Source organism: Nansenia antarctica, assembly GCF_963989245.1.
Source record: "Nansenia antarctica genome assembly, chromosome: 8".
NCBI classification, from domain to species: Eukaryota; Metazoa; Chordata; class Actinopteri; order Argentiniformes; family Microstomatidae; genus Nansenia; species Nansenia antarctica.
The window spans coordinates 7,181,124-7,198,378 of NC_137678.1; the positions used below are offsets into that span (position 1 = coordinate 7,181,124).

Below are 17,255 nucleotides of genomic sequence, written 5' to 3' on the forward strand. Positions count from 1 at the left end.
CCCCCTAGTGGGGCGCGGGGGTACTTGCAGGGGGGGCGCAGAAATAATGGGAGGGGAAAAAAATGCACACACAAGAGCTGTAAACAAACACTGCTTGCTTAAGGTTACCATCAGGGGTGTTGTGGGCGTTGGATGATAAAAATGAGAACCTGAATGGAGCGCAGGCCATAAACTGTAACAAAGAGGCAGCGAGGGGGCTCCATTCACGTCATTGACGCGCGCTCCATTCACGTCATTGACGCGCGCACTCCCTCCTCCAGCTATCTAGCAGCAACAACAACAATGGATAAGTTTATGAAAGAGCCAGAAGCTAAACGAAAAGCGAAGGAGCCCATGACAAACGTCCCAAAGCCAAAGTCAAGAAAGTATGACGATACATACCTCTCCCTGGGCTTCACGTCTAATGTGGTCGGTGCGGAGGAACGACCACTGTGTGTCCTCTGTCTCAAAACTTTAGCGGCAGAAAGCATGAAGCCTAGCAAGTTGAAACGTCACTTGGAGACCACACACCCGACTGATGTGAAGAAGCCCCTCGATTTCTTCAAGAGAAAACTCCAAGAATACCGTGGTCAGCAGAGCCGTTTCGTTAAAACAGCATCTGTTACGTCTAATGCTCAACTTGCCTCCTACAAAGTGGCATATCGTATCGCCCAGTCTAAAAAACCACACACCATCGCTGAGGAGTTAATACTCCCTGCTGCAATAGATATGGTTTCACATATGATAGACGAGGCAACAGCCCAAAAACTCAAAGCTATCCCCCTGTCAAACAACACTATTGCGAGACGCATCAATGACATCTCAGAAGACATGAAAGAGCAGCTTGTTGAGAAAATAAAAGACCAACGCTTTGCGCTCCAGGTAGACGAGGCCACAGATAGTAACAAGGACTGTCTGTTAATAGCGTATGTCAGATACATTGATGCGGAGGGTTTGAGCGAGGATTTGCTATTTTGCAACTATGTCCCAAACAGAGCAACAGCTGATGAACTGTTCAAAATCATGGACAAATACCTGAGTGAAGCCGATCTGAAATGGGAGGACTGTGTGGGGATATGCACCGACGGTGCCCAGGCCATGGCAGGAAAACGGGGAGGGCTCCAGACGCTCATCAAGCGCGTTGCACCGAAAGCAGTGTGGACTCACTGCATAATACACAGGGAGGCACTCGCGTCAAAGCAGCTGAGTCCAGAGTTGAATGACGTTTTGTCTCATGTTATCACCACCGTCAATTACATAAAAACAAGACCACTGAAAGCTCGCATTTTTTCCGCTTTGTGCGAGGAGATGGGCTCCGAGCACACAGCCGTGCTATTTCACAGCGAGTCGCGTTGGCTCTCTCGCGGAAAGGTGCTGTCCAGGGTGCTATCGCTGAAAGATGAGATCCGAATCTACTTGGAGGAGGAAGGGAACGAACTTGCCAGCAAGTTTAATGATGAAGACTTCCTCATGAAATTGGCCTACCTAAGCGACATGTTTGAGAAGCTCAATGAATTGAATCTACAGTTGCAGGGCAACAACACACACCTTCCACATCTGGCAGACAGGATACAATCTTTCACACGGAAACTGGACATGTGGGGCAGGAGACTTGAACAGGGGGACATCGACTCATTTGGGAATCTGAAGGCATTCATCGAGACCAATGAGCTGCAGAGCACAGTGGTTCCATGTATGAGAGAGCACATCTCAGCCCTGAAACAAAGCTTCCAGAAATACTTCTCTGTGGATGACAGTGCCAAATACGACTGGATTAGAGATCCATTTGTTGCACCACCACCTGCCATGTTCAGCACTGCGGAAGAGGAACAGTACATCGACATGACTTCAGAGTCAACCATGAGGCTGCAGTTCACATCCACGACTTTGGCTGGGTTTTGGATTGGAGTGGAGAAGGACTACCCTCTCATTGGACAGAAAGCTGTGGGAATACTGCTGCCTTTTGCAACATCGTACCTGTGTGAGATAGGCTTTTCTGCTGTTGCTGCTATCAAAAGCAAATACAGGTCGAAGTTGAACATTGAGAATGAACTGAGAGTGGCAGTCTCAAAACAACAACCCCGCTTTGAGAAGATTTGCAAGGCAAAGCAAGCACACACAAGTCATTGATCGTAATTGTGATAGAAATGTGAGGAGTAAGAATAGTGATGCAGTAGAAATTAGTTAATGTTGATATGTTGAATATTTCAGTGGCACAGGATCATTTGCCAAGCACTTATGTTCCTTTTCAAACCATAATAAAATATAAAACTATAGTTGGATATACTGTATGTGTCTTGTTATTATTAGAAGAGAAAATGTAATGTTTTTACAACTTTATACAATTAATTATATCAATCTAGGTGGGAACCGGGTTAGGGGGGGCTCGAAAATATTTCCAATTACCCAAGGGGGGCCTGATTGAAAAAGTTTGGGAACCACTGCACTAGGCCATTGTGGCGATATGACGGTTTGTAGCCTGCTGCGGATATCACCACAGTAGTAATATTCATTTATTAAAATATGAACATATAACAATAACTGTGGCTAGTATGACCTACGCATTTAATCGGTCAGCAATTTCTTGCCAAACCATTTCCCTCGCCTTGTTAATTGCGGCAGTATTGCACTATTTTACATCTTATTTTTCCGTCTTCATAAAAATCAATAATTCGGAATGCTGCGCAAATGTAGTACCCCTGCAGAGTGGAGTATCTTCATTTCGACAGATCGACACTTCAGGGCTTTTTATGTCTGCGTGCACGCGCCCATATCGAAGATTTGTAAGCCTGTCTTCTGTGAACACTGATGACACAAGGCTGATCCTCGTTCGAGGAATCACCTGAGGCTTGAATTCCAATCTCGAGTTGCCTGAGCGCCGCATTTATTTATAGCGCAGCTAAACTGATCCACCTTTAGTGGAATGACCCCCAGTTTCTCCCCGGTTAATTGTCAGTACTATCCTTGATGATCGACTAAATTAATTGTAGGACTGTGTACAAGTGAAAACAAACCACAGACCAAAGTAATCAGAGGCATGACCATTTATGTGGAATAAACTCGTTTCACAAGCACTACGACTTCACCCAATGAGCCTAGTCACTGTGGCTGTGATAGCACTGGCCAACCCAGTTAAAACCAAGGCTTTGGACTTTTGGGGGACTGCCAGTTGAGCTTTCTCCAAGCTCTGGAGGGGTCGGCGATGTCACAGTGTGGGTTGAAGAGCTCTCACCAAGCTCTGGAGGGGTCGGCGATGTCACAGTGTGGGTTGAAGAGCTCTCACCAAGCTCTGGAGGGGTCGGCGATGTCACAGTGTGGGTTGAAGAGCTCTCACCAAGCTCTGGAGGGGTCGGCGATGTCACAGTGTGGGTTGAAGAGCTCTCACCAAGCTCTACCCTGGGAGGCCATGGAGGATGGCTGAAGAGACACCAGGCAGTGCTACAGTAGTAAGAAATACATTAGTTAGTGCAGAGAGTCCATAGTCATCACTGTATGACAGAGTCCATAGTCATCACTGTATGACAGAGTCCATAGTCATCACTGTATGACAGTCCACAGCTGGCTCACAGGTGACCACACAGAACAATTACAAGCTTCAGAATAACAGTAGTTAGATCTGCTGACAAGGTGATGGAGCATTTTAGTGACTTGACATGTGAGCATAACTTGTCATGATCATGACTAATATCTGTTGCGATGTGAACTCAAATCAACCTACAACCCAACAGATATGTGCATGAAATGTGTAGAGCTCAACTTACCTGTAACCAACACAAAGCAGCCCGTGGAGCAGACAGACAGACAGACACGTTACCTGTCTGGAGGAGACACTTCATACTGGGGCGGACCTTGTTCAGATCTTGTGGGTCTGCGCAGCCCCAGCCGGCGGGCTGATTAGCTGTGTTCCAGGATCACGGGGTAACAGTGAAGCTACAACAATTGATATAATGGAACTTCCGGATTTAGCCACTGTTTTCAAAATAAAAGCGATCCGTCGAATGATATGGAGGGGGACACGTTGAAAAACAGATCCAGTATCTAAAAACAAACTGTCACTGTCAATATAGTTCACCTTCCCTAAAGGGACAGTTCACCCCAAACTCCAACTTTTCAGATCTCAACAGTGGGTTGGTGCTTCTAGGTTGGTGCATAGCCTGGTAAACCCACCCAGACAGCTTGTAAGTGCATAACTACTAGGCCTATTTAGAAACCAGAGCAGTAAATGTACATGTTCTGCAACTTTTGATATGAACACACATGGTGCTTCACTTGAGTCAAAGTGACAATGAGACAATTTAGCAAAACAGCATATATCTTTTTCATTGAGAACATGCAGCATATGGTTCCCTGGTTGTGAGGTGTACTTCTCTCTTTCTGCTAAGGTTAGAGAATGTTAGAGAACCAAGCGTGACAGACAGGCCAGTGTTCTGCTGAAACCACCCGCCTCACGCAGGGGAAGTGGAACCCTGTGACATTAGTCTGGTTTTGGCTCAGCTCCGCTCTCCCTGAGTGTAATGGACTGACTTATATAGCTATGCCTTATTCCAAAGAGCTTTACAACGGCCTCTCATTCACCCATTCACACAGACATTCCACACACCAATGGCGGCAAGCTACCATGCAAGGCGCCGGCCCTCTCACTGGGAGCAATTTGGGGTTCAGTGTCTTGCCCAAGGACACTTCGACATGTGGCCAGCCGGGGCTCGAACCGCCGATCTGCCAACCTTGCGATCAGATTAGATGCCGACTCTACCTCCTGAGACACAGCCGCCCCTCTCTCTGCCGCACACCTCTCGGTCCCGTCTCCCATGTCAGGAAGTCAGAAACACGGTGGAGTAGTGGACAGGTAGTAATGGACAGGTAGTAATGGACAGGTAGTAATGGACAGGTAGTAGTGGACAGGTAGTAATGGACAGGTAGTAATGGACAGGTAGTAGTGGACAGGTAGTAATGGACAGGTAGTAATGGACAGGTAGTAATGGACAGGTAGTAATGGACAGGTAGTAATGGACAGGTAGTAATGGACAGGTAGTAATGGACAGGTAGTAATGGACAGGTAGTAGTGGACAGGTAGTAGTGGACAGGTAGTAGTGGAACTGCTTATTGCACAATGCTATTTATACTATTTCAAAAACATAGAAATGATCTTCTCATTGTGTTGCGTCTACATATTTCATAATGTATTCATAATGGAATTACATACATTAATACCAATTGAAATTGGTAATACAGGTCTACAAAATAAGAGTAAGTTATGACCATTCATTTTACAACGTGTAGAAACATTTGTACAAACCTTATGAAATGTCACACTCTGGTGGCCAGAATAAAAGCTGTGCAGCAGCAACATTACTGAGTCAACCAGTAGTAATTATGTGGCTGAGCAGAAGGCTGGTCTCAATGTAATGGAACAGTTTCCTTTATTTTTAGAGCCGCTCTGCCTCTAGTTCCTTTATCTTTCCCCTATGCCCTTCCAACGCCAGATAAGATCATAGACCTTCCAACGCCAGATAAGATCATAGACCTTCCAACGCCAGATAAGATCATAGACCTTCCAACAGCAGATAAGATCATAGACCTTCCAACGCCAGATAAGATCATAGACCTTCCAACGCCAGATAAGATCATAGACCTTCCAACGCCAGATAAGATCATAGACCTTCCAACGCCAGATAAGATCATAGACCTTCCAACGCCAGATAAGATCATAGACCTTCCAACGCCAGATAAGATCATAGACCTTCCAACGCCAGATAAGATCATAGACCTTCCAACGCCAGATAAGATCATAGATGAGCAAATGCCTTCTTCCGCTACGATTGAAGGTCTTTGTCAGATTGTCAGAGATTGACTCCCCTACCTCGTACCCATTGTGGGTATCGCTTCTCAGCCTTTTGGCTAAGATCAATTACAATTAATGTTGGTTGTTGTTGAATGAAATGTCTTAAATGTCTGATTGTTTTATGATTGATTAATTGATTGTATACATGGTGTTGTGTTTTTATAAAAACACCTGGTTGCTACAAATGCAGAGCTTTGGGAGATTTTCTGGCAACCGTTCTCAAATGGGAAAGACCATGGGAGAAGACAGTGAAACTACCAGGCAGCACCCAGTGAACTGGGTAGCACAGAGTCCAAGCCTGCCCAGTTGCATTTGTAGGAACCAGCTACTACACTTGATCTTAGCCAAAAGGCCGAGAAGCGATACCCACAATGGGTACGAGGTAGGGGAGTCAATCTCTGACACGTCAATACACGTCACGGTTTAACCACAATAGTTTCTATATGCATTCCACCAAATAATACAACATATTTAACTTAACATTGTTCATGTACTGCTAATGTACAAAACATCCCAGAAATGCTACTTATGACTGTTCCAAACTGGGAAATTCAATACGTCCCACGGTCACGTGGTAAGCCTCCAATCGTAGCGGAAGAAGGCATTTGCTCATCAAAATCACATTTACCGCAAACTGGAAATAATGACCAACCGGTTACATGTAGTAAAACGTAATGTGATTATTATGGGCCATGTTTTGGATATTGACGCTTAGCTTTTCGCCTGAATATGAATGACACAGACACACACACACACAGCAGCCGATAGAAAGACCTCTGTCGCCCTCTAGCGGTTATATTACACTATGACCAGACATCTCTGGTTAATTCGCTTGAAAATCTTATGGAAACAGGGATCTAGAAGCCTTTTTCATATTTTTCGTAGTTTATTTACTTCACTTGGGTAGTGATCTTCTCTTTTTATAGGAGTATAGTTTGATCATGAGGAAAACGTCATCATTTAATCTCTTTTGTCATACTGTATATCTTGGTAAAGATGATGTGGATGATGTGGTACTTTTTTCCTTCAGTGGTTTACATTGTCTTTGGGAAAGTGCAGAGAATACAGTATATACAGTTGGTCTTCCTTGGCCTATAAAGAATGTAACTCTTGTTTCAAGGGGATAGTCGAGCATACGTAATAGTAAGTAGCCCTCCTCCTCCCGCCCTCAGTGTCAATGTGAACACTCAATTACCCTTGGCACTACTTCTGTTTGCAAATAGTACCTTTGCACGAACCATATTTGTGCACATTTGTACATACCTCTCTTTTGATATAGCCTCTGTATACATCTGTATACACCATACTGTACATATCTACCTTAACTGTACATAGCTACCTTAACTGTACATAGCTACCTTAACTGTACATATCTACCTTAACTGTACATATCTACCTTAATTGTACATATCTACCTTAACTGTACATATCTACATTCATTGTACATATCTACCTCAACTATAGGTTACTGCTATCCATCTCTTGTACATACCTCTAACTACCGTACTTGCCATACTGTACCGATCACTTATCACTATCATGTTTTATATCACTATAAAAACACTATGTTTTATAACACTTCTGGTTAGATGCTAAACTGCATTTCGTTGTCTGGTACTTGTACTCTTCAATGACAATAAAGTTTAATCTAATCTAATCTACTACGAATAAAGTTGTGCAGCCCATCATGTAAGACACACACACACACACACACACACACACACACACATACACACACACACACACACACACACAAACTCTTATAAGCTAATGTCACTGCTTTACATCGTCTGTTGTGTTTGATTGGTTTCAGGCTGAAGAAGGCGGATCCTGAGGTGCTAAGTTACTTCCTGGAGTTTCAGAATTGGTCGACTCTGCCGCGGCCGCTATTAGACATACTTGACCAGCGACGAACACAGAACACCTGGACTCCACGCTCACACCAAGGTAAGACACATATCAAGTGTAAAACAGAATATAGCTGCCCAATTGCATATTGCCCTGATCCCAACACTCTACCCTGATAGTAGAGGTGTACAGAGATGTCATTATCTGTATATGTATCTTACTTTCCTGTCTGTCTTCACTATATCTGTCCAATAAAATTAGAAATATGAGTGGGACTGCCCCACTCAGAAAAAATGACTTAAAAAGAAAAATCGTATCGATTTCATCAAGGTAAATTAAATGGTTTCCTAACACTAAGCCAAAAAAACCACTACATGTATGAGAAAGGACTTCATCAAATTATCATGTAATTCATAATCATGCACACCCCAGTTAAGTGTTGGATAAAAATGATAAATGCAGTACATGGTTTTGAACAGGAACATGCTGATCAGAAGGATGCCCTTATCCTTCCACTGTGGGTTCCAGGCCACTTTGTCCTGTGTGTAAGTGTACTATACCCATATATATATATATATATATATATATATATATATACAGAGCATAACTTTATATGCAACATATGACATCCACAGTAGTAGATTATAAAGACATACAATGTAGTTGAGCATTTCTCAGCTTTAACCTTCATATGCCATTTGCTTGTGAGTTTGTGTCTATTGTATTACCCCCAAAGTGTCCTTTTTGCTTATTGTCCAGAATGCGTTATTCCCTGTAGGTAATGAGGCCACACCAGAAATAAATTTTCTTTCTAGATTCGCAGTATTTCAAAACTCCAAGGGGATTCACCTCTGAAGCCTACAGAACACTATTAAGGTTGCCCCAAATATTTTTTGCTCTGGCAGTCACGTTCCCCTGACCTGCCTGGCGGTCTCCTGACCTGCCTATGATGACATATTTCCAACACAACGAAAGAGAGGCACAGAGAAATCCTCCTCATTTAACTTTTGCAAATAAGCATGATCGACCGAACTTGCATGGTGTGAAGTGGTTCTGAAGCAGCAGTGGTACGAATGTTGTTCCTTTTTTCTCTCCTGTAGGAGGTGTGTACTTCTTTGTTTGACTTAGTTTTATTCTTGGTTGCCCAGGGGTGTTGCTGAGAAAATTGTTGCGGGATCCTGGACAGAGAAGACTGGTCTGGATTTGGAGGTATTGTTTGAATGTTACTATCATATTATAGCTATAGTCATAATTACCTACTATTCTCTAACTGTAACTTTTCTTCGTACAGGGGCTTCCGAGGCAGACCAGTGGCAATGACTGTGGTGTCTTCATGATAATGGTGAGTTATGGTAATGCCACCAAGTGATATGGCACACTTGATTGTTCCTTAAAACCATCAAAAAATGTGTAAATGTATGTAACAATGACTGACCACCACTTAGACCTGACCAACATTCTGTTTGTGCATTTGCAAATAAAAAGCTGTGCAATAAAAGGTATTAAGGAACATTCATGTGTGCACTGCAGACCTCTCATATCACTTTCCTATGGAGTTATCAGCCATGTACATTTCATTGGATGTGTGTGACTACCTTCTCACTGAGTTATAAGCTGTCACATGGTAATCTTGTCTTTGTGTCTTTTCTCATTACAGTATGCCTGGTATTTCGCCATGGAGGCTACCTTTGACAATTGCATTGTAAGTATTAAGAAAACAAGAACCCATTATATCAATATGCTATAAGACTTTGAATGCAAATTGAGTAACTGCTCTTTCTTTAGGATGACATGTCTCTCCTGAGAAGGTGGTGGTGTATTGTCCTGGTGGAAAACCTTGGGCTGGAAGGGTATGCTGCAGTGCTACAAAAATAATAATTGTATTTGTACATTTATTATCAAGAGGATTTTGGGGTAACACCTGGCCCTACAATTCAACCTTCCGGTGAAGAGAATGTGTGTTAATTTCAGATTTGGAAGGAAGTTTGCTCACTTTAGTGAGGAAGGCAGAGCGACCCTTCACGACAGTGCCCCACCTGTATTCAGGACCTATTCAAGTCTTAAAAGGAGGCATGCAAGCAACACCATGGTCAGTGCATCTCTCACTAAGTATCTATGACCGTGTGCCTGTTTCTGAATGGGCTACTGCTCCTAAAACACATACTCCATGCAACTTTATGGCACATGCAATATGTTTAGTGGTACTGTGTCATTCTGAATCCTGCCTGGATCTCTTTTTGAAGTAGTTAACCCTTTCATATAAAGCATACTGGCAATAATGGTGGACTCTGTACAGATGCCACTGGACACTGACGAGGACCACGCGTACTTCAAGAGGCCTTACAGCTTTCCTCCTAAAGAATTGGTTAGTGTGAATGAAGTTTATTGCATACAAACATACTATCCACCATTCACAGCTGTACACATAGTCATGCTTATGTGTGTATCCATTTAGGAAAGTGATGTTACCATGGACAAAGATGTCAGAAGCCTGGATAGTGAATCTTTGCCTCATTGGATGTTTCCAGTTGCAGGGCTTTGTGTTTAGAAAACAGACAGAAACAAACTGAAGTTGCTATAGATGTGGTCATTTGCTGCCATTGTAAGGGCAGGCCTGTAATCTCGCCCGGCAGGAAACCAGAACGAATTTGGTTGTGTAGCCCCTCCAATGGTGACATTAGTGTAAATCATCTACATTTTACTATAACTGGTAAACGTGTGGCTTTAATCACTTCATGACACAGGCAACAGTCCACGCCATTGCAGCTGTAAACTGTGTTTCCAATGAGAAAGCCATGGAAATGGACCACAGTATGACTTGAGGTAAGCTGGAAACATGAGGAGAGTGCTAATACAATTTCCATGACAGTTTGCAACCACTGATGAATGTGAGTTTCTTAAATTATTTATTAATCACTTCTTTATAAAATGTTGTCTCAACAGTGAGAAGCAGCTATAGCGCATCTCACAAGATGCGACTCAATGCGCTTCAATCAAGACATCATTGCTGTTTGCACTTTATCGCAAGTGCTCTTTCAACATTGTCTCTATGGTCTTTCAGCTTCCTTTTCTGTTCTTTGCTCAAATTTTCGACCATATAATGGTGAGATACAAATAAAACTTGAATTGATTTGATCCCTTGTACACTTTTTTTTGGCATTTGTGTTGCAACACACCTGTACATTCTGCACTCTATCCTGTTAGGCCCTTATTTTACTCTAGACAGAAGGGTTGTAACACTTGTTATTAATTCCATTTGGTATACCTCATAAACTTTCTTTGCATTTCTGGTGTTTGCATTTTACATATTCTAAATATATGCTATCTACATGTCGCACTGGATGGGGTTAGTGCTGTTGACTCATCAGAAAGTAAAGACTAATTCACAGAGTGTATGAAGATTCCAGTAAGGGTTTTGTGAAGGAGCCCTAGTGCTGTTGACTCATCAGAAATAGAATGTTTTATTTAGCTCATCAGTGGGCACTCAGCACCATGGACACCTCCAGCCCAGCACCTTGCACCACGGTTCCTGCCCTGCTCCATGGATTACAACGATGATCGCCTGACCCTTGCCTGACTCCACCAAGTCCTTTGCCTGACCCCTCAAACCTGTAAAAAAAATAAAGTCCCACACCTGGGGTCATTGACATTCTTTTATTTATATACAGTTAGGTCTGGAAGTATTTGGACAGTGACACAATTTCCATAATTTGGGCTCTGTATGCCACCACAAATCAACTCAGACCTTTTACCTGCTTAATTGATAAAGAAATAATGAAGGAATAAATAGCCCACACTGGCCCATGAAACAGCTTTTGAGTCAATTGTCTAATTACTTTTGGTTATTATATATAAAAGAGCTATAATTCATAAACCCTTCCTTCAATTTGGATGTGAATACCCTTAACCTAAAGCTGAGAGTCTGCACTTTAAGCCCAGTAAATTCTGTTGGAAATCTCATATAAGATACGTTAGATCCAAAGTATCAAGGAGTATTGCAGTATTGTGCAGGGCAAAACATATTCTGGAACAGAGGATGTTGTATACTCTATATTGTTGTCTTGTCTTACCCTATTTGAGTTACTGTGTGGAGATATGGGGAAATGAATATAAAAGCACTTTAAACCCATTGATTACACTACAGAAAAAAGCTATGAGGATTGTACATAAGGTCGGATATCGTGATCACACTAATAACTTGTTCCTAATGTCAAATGCCTTAAAGCTCATGGACTTATTCAAATTTAAATTGGCACAGTTAATGTATAAAGCAAAGACTCAAGAACTCCCACGTAACATTAACAAATGATTTATAGAGAGGGATAAGGGGAGAGGTCATTTGAGAGGTAACCACAACTTTAACAAGGGTTATGCTCGCACCCATCTCAGGAGCATCATTCTACGGAGTTACCATATGGAATGGGCTAGAGGAAAATATGAAGGAAAGCAGAAATATTGCTCTATTTTAAAAAAGGTTTAAATTATTCTTAATGAAAAAGTATTAGAACGGATGATACTGAAATATATGTATTAATTAATTGGATTATATAATGTAAGCATAATTGTTAAGTATAGGGGTAGGACAGGCTTCTTCCTACTCCTTTTCGAACAATTCATAGGACTGTACTCTACATATTAGTTATTTGTTATTTATTATTATTTATACTGTTCGAAATAAAGATTCATTCATATGCATTATATGACTGTAACTTGTGTATGACTGTAACTAAGATGTTTTGGTAAACAGCTAAAATAACACAAATTCTGTCTGTGACCAAATATATATATGGGCCTAACTGTAGAAAAATTTGTTTATTTGGTTTCCACCGTAGTAAGGCGATGACGTCGTCTATGCAAATATGCAGGCGCGGTATGATGACGCGCTCCAACCACTCCAACCAAATATGGTCCATCAAGCTTCCGGGTAATAGGCGTGATGTCCGCAGCTGGATATACTTGGGGTGCAGAGCCGAACCCTAAAGGCCAATGCACACGGCGTGCGATTTTTGTTGCACGACAACATTCGATTGCATTCGCACGACAACATTCGATTGCATTCGAGCCTTCGGGCAAGCAGAGCCTTTTATTCCCCATAACCTAACCTAACACAGAGCCATAACCTTGATTCAATTGGGAATCAAGGACCCCAATTGAAATAAGCCAGTGGCTTTCTTGGGTTTTTGTCTTGTTAGTTGACCTTGTATGTAATATGTACTTTCATGTACCTACTTCTGCAAATCTTCTAATAAAGTTTTCAATCAATCAAAAAAAATAATAATAATATACCCTAGACATAATACAACATTAACACACACATTATATTTACATTATATTTACTACTTTACTGTCTTATGGTTTTATTGTTATTATTATATGTAATACTTTACTGTCTCATTGCTGTTTGTGTTTTGTTATGATTCTCTTATGATAGATAGATAGATAGACTTTATTTGTCATTGCTACAGTACAGGTACCAAACAACGAAATTTAGGAGGGGAGGCTCCCCTGGTGTTTAGGAAAGGAAAAAGAAACACATTTTGGAAAAAGCATAGATGCATAAAAATCACAAGAAGGTAAGGAGCTGGTTTACATCAATAGAGGCTATGTACACAATCCACTGTACTATACTGCACAGATAGTCAACTAGGGTTGTCATATTTCACAGAAAGTATTTTTTCACGTTATTTTAAAGTGTCACAGTTTGCAGGCTTGAAAATGTACATGTTGACCCTGAGGAGGATATGACATCATCATTATGACCCTGAGGAGGATATGACATCATCATTATGACCCTGAGGAGGATATGACATCATCATTATGACCCTGAGGAGGATATGACATCATCATTATGATCCTGAGGAGGATATGACATCATCATTATGACCCTGAGGAGGATATGACATCATCATTATGACCCTGAGGAGGATATGACATCATCATTATGATCCTGAGGAGGATATGACATCATCATTATTATTATTCTGTTTGTTTATAAATCTCTCACTGGCACAGCACCAGAATATGTTCAGACCTTCTGCTACCAGCCCAATAGAGCTCTCAGGTCTTCTGCTAGCATATCAGCCCAATAGAGCTCTCAGGTCTTCTGCTAGCATATCAGCCCAATAGAGCTCTCAGGTCTTCTGCTAGCATATCAGCCCAATAGAGCTCTCAGGTCTTCTGCTAGCACGTCAGCTATTAGCATATCTAGACCCTGAGGATCATTCAACTTTGATGTGGTTTCAGATGCAGGGTTACACACACACACACACACACACACACACACACACACACACTCACACACACTCACATGACAACATTCTCTGAATGATGCAATCATACTTGCCTGGGGGGGGGGGGGGTCACATCCTTATCTACAGCCAATGGCATGGCTCAGAGGGATGACAGGCTGGTCACACCCTGAAGCTACACACACACACACACACACACTCTCTCTCTCTCTCTCTCTCACACACACACACACACACACACACACACACACACACACACACACACTCCTCAGGGTTCATCACTCATCTCCCTCTCTCATCCCTCCCTCTCTCTCTCCCTTCCCTCCCTCTCTCTCTCTCATCTCTCTCTCATCTCTCTCTCTCTGTCTCTCTCATCCCTCCCTCTCTCTCTGTCTCTCTCTGTCTCTCTCTCATCCCTCCCTCTCTCTCTCTCTCATCTCTCTCTCTCTGTCTCCCTCTCATCCCTCCCTCTCTCTCTGTCTCTCTCTCTCTCTCTCTCTCTCTCTCATCTCTCTCTCTCTGTCTCTCTCTCATCCCTCTCTCTCCCTCTCTCTCTGTCTCTCTCTCTGTCTCTCTCTCATGTCTCTCTCTCTGTCTCTCTCTCATCCCTCCCTCTCTCTCTCTCTCATCCCTCCCTCCCTCTCTCCTGTTTGTTCAGTGCAGGTGAGGTTCATGTCTGTTGTGTGATGTGATCAGTCTTGTGTGTGTAGGATCACATGAGAGTGTGTGTGTTTCCACAAGTGCCTGTGTGTGCCTATGTACGTGTGTGTGTGTGCCTATGTACATGTGTGTGTGTGTGTGTGTGTTTGGTTCAGGAAACCAGGTGTTTCCTGACCCCGACCCCTCCCATACAGACACACACACACACACACACACACATAGGCACACACACACACACACACACACACACAGACACACACACACACACACACACACACACACACACACACACACACACACACACACACACACACACACATACATAGGCACACACACACACACACACACACACACACACACACACATGGAGATTGATTGTGATGTGATTTCTCTGGTCTTATCTACATGTATTAAGTGTTCTTTGTTGTATATTGAACTTTAGCTATTATGTACACGCTTCGTTCCCTCCTTGCACTGTTTTTTAATCATGTGCTAAACTAAACTAAGGTAAACTAAACTAAACTACGGTAAACTAAACTAAACTAAACTAAACTAAACTAAGGTTAGGTAGTTGTGTAAATAAGGTTAATAAGGTAAATGTCAGCCTGCCAGTAGGGGGCGCTGTCCTGACACTGCAGGTCTGTCGCTGCGTCCGGACGGACGGAAGCCGAAGCGGAAGCGGAAGTGCTGGTTCATTGTCTCCTCGGTTTCGCAAATTCGCGTCCGGGCGGGAGAGAGTGTGTTGTTGTGTTGCTTCTTCAAACTCTTTCTAGACATTTAAGGATTACAGTTCTCGTTACATTCATACATTACGCATCTCAGGTAAGTCAATGTTCGCCAACCGTAACCGAGATATGTATATATATATAGCTATTATATATTGTACATACATATATATATATATATATATATATATATATATATATATTGTGCTTGTTAGCAGCGAGCTAGCTTAGCTAGATAACTACCTAGGTCAGTGGTTCTTTACCGTTTTAATCAACATTGTCAAGATAATTGAATGCTATTACAGTAACGTGAACATTTCAAATGGTATTGGTCCTGTGAGCACAGTGCAGGCTTTTGTATGCCGTGTAATCGCTGTTGATATGAACTCAAGTAATGACAACAACTTGAATGTAAAACTTGTAAGGGAAATGTGCCCCAGAGGGGTGACTGACAGGAAACCCTGTGAACGGAGTCAAACCTCGGAATAAGGACATATACATGCATGGCGTCAATACAGTCTAGGGCTGCAACAACGAATCGATTAAATCGATAAAAATCGTTAACGAAATTAATGTTGACTGACTATTGTTCAGCACTAGGAGTTGCATTCAATGGATGATTTGTGCTATATAAATAAAGTTTGATTGATTGATTAAAGAATAAGTATATTCACGCTATTCGAGAGTGTCCTGTGCGAGAGATTTGAACAGACTCCTATAGCTGGATACGTCCAGCATTGTTTACACCTGCAACGTAAACAGATGTGAAGGCATGGCCTGCTTAATCCCTTCAGTATCCCGCACCCTGCTTAACTTTATCTCTGAGATTCCTTTTTAATGGAATTATATATCAGAAGTTATTACATTACTGTACTTTGACGGATAAATGTGGCAGAGTCTGCCCTGAGTTCACTCAACACAGCAGCACTTAGATACAGCCGGCCCGGTCTCTGTGCTTGACAGTGATTAGACAACGCTGTCTCTCTCCTCGTTCGCAGTCATCTAACTCTGAGGTCATGTCAATATAATAATAATTCATGGCCGCCTGAGGAGAGGTCTCGCTGGTTGGGAAGGCATTTAGTTTAGCTGCCTGTCAAATCATACTTAATCGGACTCGGGAGTATGACAATGAGGAGAACCTAACTGTTTATTGAGAAACAATTGATAGGCAGGCTGGGATACGTATATAAAGAAATACCACAATGTCTAGATTTATAACATTTTATTGAAAAGTGCAACATTGTCATATTCGTTGCTCCTCTCGTGAATCCGTTATTCCTCCCAGATTTTTTGCACGGTGAGCAGAACATTTTTCCTTCCCCATCTAAACGCTAGGCAGGCTATTACCGCTGTTTCGCGGAGTCATCATCATGCCGGCGTCAAATCATATAATAATAAAAGAAATACGTATATAGCCTGTAGTATATTGCTATGTTTAGCATAGATCTGGGATTGATTGCTATTGCCTCCGTAGCATTACATCTTGACAATGTTATCATCGATCGACTAGTGTGGTCTAGTTGTCGTTGGGATGCTGAATAAAGACGCTCGTTGAACGTTGCTCCAGAGACCAGAGTATTATTATTATAAAGTGTATCTTGTAAGTTAGAGAACAACAAGACACAACATAGCCTATATATTCGTCTTTTTTAATATAGAAGGAATCAGAATGTGACAATTAAACTTTAGCGAATTGTATTCAAAATGTTTTCACCGGACATTATGACCTTAGAGGTTTAAATATGTCGGACTTCAACATATTTTACCGGACAAAGACCGGTAATTACCGGTTAACGGAAACCCTGCCCTCCCCCCTGGCTCGCAACCTCGGCTTCATCCTGGACCCCACCCTCTCATTTGATCCCCACGTCAGCTCCATCGTCAAGACCTCCTACTTCCACCTCCGCAATATAGCAAAAATCAGACACTGCCTCTCCCCGTCCGCTGCTGAAT

The 17,255-nt window shown here is 42.3% G+C and overlaps 1 long non-coding RNA gene across 1 annotated transcript; it reads left to right on the forward strand.

Moving 5' to 3' along the window:
- The first annotated feature begins 8,815 nt into the window (after positions 1–8,815).
- LOC308164612 lies at positions 8,816–9,363 on the forward strand. Its single transcript, XR_013937648.1, has 3 exons — positions 8,816–8,878; positions 8,961–9,011; positions 9,327–9,363. It is a non-coding gene; the product is annotated as an uncharacterized lncRNA (long non-coding RNA).
- Positions 9,364–17,255: the final 7,892 nt, after the last annotated feature.